At 32.8% G+C, this 3,544-nt stretch overlaps 1 non-coding gene across 1 annotated transcript; it reads left to right on the forward strand.

Annotated features, from left to right (window-relative positions):
* Window positions 1-214: 214 nt before the first annotated feature.
* On the forward strand, window positions 215-320 carry LOC112501368. The gene has a single exon (XR_003067498.1). It is a non-coding gene; the product is annotated as a small nucleolar RNA R71 (small nucleolar RNA).
* The last annotated feature ends 3,224 nt before the right edge of the window (window positions 321-3,544 follow it).

The following is a 3,544-nucleotide window of genomic DNA, read 5'->3' on the forward strand; positions in this document are numbered from 1 at the left end:
AATAGCATCTACATCATGAATTCCAGCTGTCTTGCGAGGTACTAGTGTACGTGGATCGGCCCAATGACCATTGTTGTTGGAAATCTTTTCCAGAATATCATATCCATCATTGTAACTACTGGCGGTGAAAGCTCCTCCTGCAGTAGCATCGAGCATTTGTCTTGTAGTGATATTTAAACCATTGTAAAACATCTCAAGCTGTATACAGTAGGGAATGCCATGGTGAGAGCATTTTCTCAAAAGCTCTTTAAATCTTTCCCAAGCATCGGGAACTGCCTAATCTCCATTTATTTAAAAAGACAAATTTCGTTTCTGGACTTCGCGTTCCGAGTTGGAGGAAAATATTTTTTTTAAAAATTTTCCGCCATGCTGTTCCAAGACTCGACTGATTTGTTTGGTAATGAATTAAACCAAGACTTTGCCCTATCCCTTAAAGAAAAAGGAAATAATATAAGTCTTAAAGCATCTTCAGGTACTCAATGAGTCGGAAAGTGTCAGTTATTTCCAAATTTTTTTTAAGTGCGATTGTGGATTCTCAGATGGCAAACCACTGAACTGGCCGTTGGTTTGCAGCATATTAAACATCACTGGTTTTAGCTCAAAATTGAGGGCGTCCATTTTTGGTCTAGCTATTCCTGAGTTCAATTGATCAAAAACCGGAATGGCATAGTCCATAATTCTTCCGTCTTTGGAATTTGCCAGCTTGATGATTTTTTCAGCGTCAGTTAAGGGAGGTTGATTTTCAATTAGTTCAGGCATTTTGGAAGAGGTTAAAGCAGTTAATGCTTTTTGCGCTCTTCTTCTTTGTCTAAAAGTCTTTTCAATGTCAGGATCAAATTCAAAAATCTCCCCATGTGGTAGCCTTGACATGCACCATACAAAAACTAGTGACAAGGTGGTAGAAAAATCAAATCTTTTAATTTACTTATTAAAACTTTTAGCTTTGCCTTAATTCCCTGACAGTTCTACACTACGATATATTGCTTTGATGCCAAAAACTTGTTGCGAGTTTTATACAAAGATAAAATTTCTCAGACTGTGTGCAAATGGAGACCTATGCAAGTATACACGTGTCAACCCACTGTCATCTTTTACAAGTAATAAAAACGGTAAGATACCGAATATCGATCCACAGGGAAAAAGGTGTTAAAAGTTTTAGATAAAGTCCAGAAAAAGATTAGATTTCAGATGACGAGTTCGAAGAATTATTTTTGGTTTGGTAACTTTATAACTAAATGATGCAAATAATTAATCTAAAAGAAAGCAAGGATGTAGGGATCAGTTAAGATTTTTGGATAAATAAATCAGATAAAATTTTATAGATAATAACTTATCTTTAACCAAACATCAGCTTGTCTAAGGCAGTCTCTCGAGGTTGAGAAGGGCACTTATCCAAGGACTGATTCTAATGTTTCCAAAATAAAATCAGTCACGGCAATGGCACAATCTATCCCTTGTATAAGTTGTACGGAGTGAAACAAGTCTCTTTGATTCTAAATAACTCTCTCGAGTATACTTCCGTATTATTCAAGTTGATGTGTTCGAGATGGCTTATCTCTAAGTTCATCAAACTATTAACATCTTTCTGCAAAATCAACTTGTCAAGAGAGATGTAATTTTTATCAATATAACCTTGAATAAGTGGTTGGAAAGATTTGTTAATTTTTAACAAAATTCTATCATCAAATTCGATCTTTCATCTTAACGTTACCCTACACCCAAGCTAAGGTTGTCAGCCTATCATTACTCAGGATCCTTGCATATCTATTTTAAAAACGAGAAAAGAAATTTGCATAAAATAAAAAAATTTTACGACAACTAAAAATTAAAATAACCTTAAACTAAAAACTACGAAGAATTAAAATAAATGACGAAAGTAAGTTACGAGAAATATAAAACAAATTACGACGATTATTAAACATGGTAACGATAATCTAAATGAAATTACGACGACTAATTAAAAGCTTTAAATAACAATCTTACGATAAATTACGACAGGAATTTAAGTTGCGGTAAAATAAAAGATGACGAAAAATATATGACAATAATATTACGACGTAATATAAAAGACGAGATACGATAAAATAAATAACGGTAAAATAAATAACGGAAACAACAACTATTTTTTAACTGGAATTGTAGAAATATACTTTTATATATATATGGATGGAATGGAGCAAGAGGAAATGGGTGCTGCTGGAGCCACCCTAAAAAATGTGAAGCGTCGGTCCTTTTCTAACTAAAGCATTAACTTATTTATATACAAGGAGATAAAAGAAGATTCTTTCCACCGTCCAATTTAATTCCACTTGCCCCACTTGATCAAAAAAGGCGGCTGCCTCAAAAATTTATTTCCAAGGTGCTGCAGCACATCCTACCGCATCATTCCTGCAGTAAAGCAATTTAACCCAAAGATTCAGCGTTAAAACTAAGTACTTACAATCATATTTTATACTTATCATATTTTTAAGCAAGATAAGTTTTAAAACAAAAATACTTGACATTTGGATATTTTTGGAGATCTATAGTAACCGAGAATTACTAAAATTGATGGAAAACATCTACTAAATTGATGCTTATCAGAGTAGAAATCTCAGAGAGAAAATCTTTTAAGCGCTGATGGTATTCAACAATCAAAGATTACAAAGTGATTAGCCTGAAAAGTTCTGTCAAACAACAACTCTAAACACCTATTTATACAAATAAATAAGCACAAAAGCATAAAGCTTGGATACAACAATTTAGGTACAAACTTGGACCAAACAATCACCCTCTTTGGATTCAAGCTTTATGAGCAGCTTCAAACAAAAACATATCCGCAAAATTCTTCAGACTTTTTAGCTGCAACAATCTTCAAAAATATCAACATCTTGATATCTTCCAGATTTTATCTTTGAAAACCTTTATACATTATCCCCTTGATCTCTCAAGACTTTAAACATTCTCCCCTAATATAAAAATATTGTATAAACATTGAATAAACTTCTCTTTTGAATAACAGGTTCTTTCTTCAAACTTTAAAAAACTAACAATCTCCCCTTATCTTTGAACAACTTCAACTTTTTAACAGCTTCAATCATTCTTCCCCGAATTAAATCACCTTCGGACAAAATCTTCTCTCCAAGAATCTTCTTTAACAGATACAGAATCTTCTTTTCAACTTTTGATTAAACTTCCCCTTTTCTTTTTAAAAAATAGGGATAATCATCACTCTTTTTCTTCACAACAAATAAGGAATAATCTTCATGTTCACTTCCCCTTGATCATGGCAGAGAAAAATCTTCAAAACTTTGTTTCATATCTTTGATAATATCCCCCTCATGATGATTAGGATTCTTCTGAACATCATGCACAAACAAAGACATATACGATTTCTCCCCCGCAAAAAAAATAACTCTGTCAAAATAATATTCTCTTCCCTTTTGATAAAAATTCTTTATGAGCACAAGTCATTTTTCCTCTTTGAACAATTGGGTAACTCTAACATAGAAGCACTTTTAGCAACTATTATCACAACAATTAAAAATAATTGTGTGACCTATTT

The sequence above is a fragment of the Cynara cardunculus genome, assembly GCF_001531365.2.
Source record: "Cynara cardunculus var. scolymus isolate 2C chromosome LG 17, CcrdV1, whole genome shotgun sequence".
Classification (NCBI taxonomy): Eukaryota; Viridiplantae; Streptophyta; class Magnoliopsida; order Asterales; family Asteraceae; genus Cynara; species Cynara cardunculus.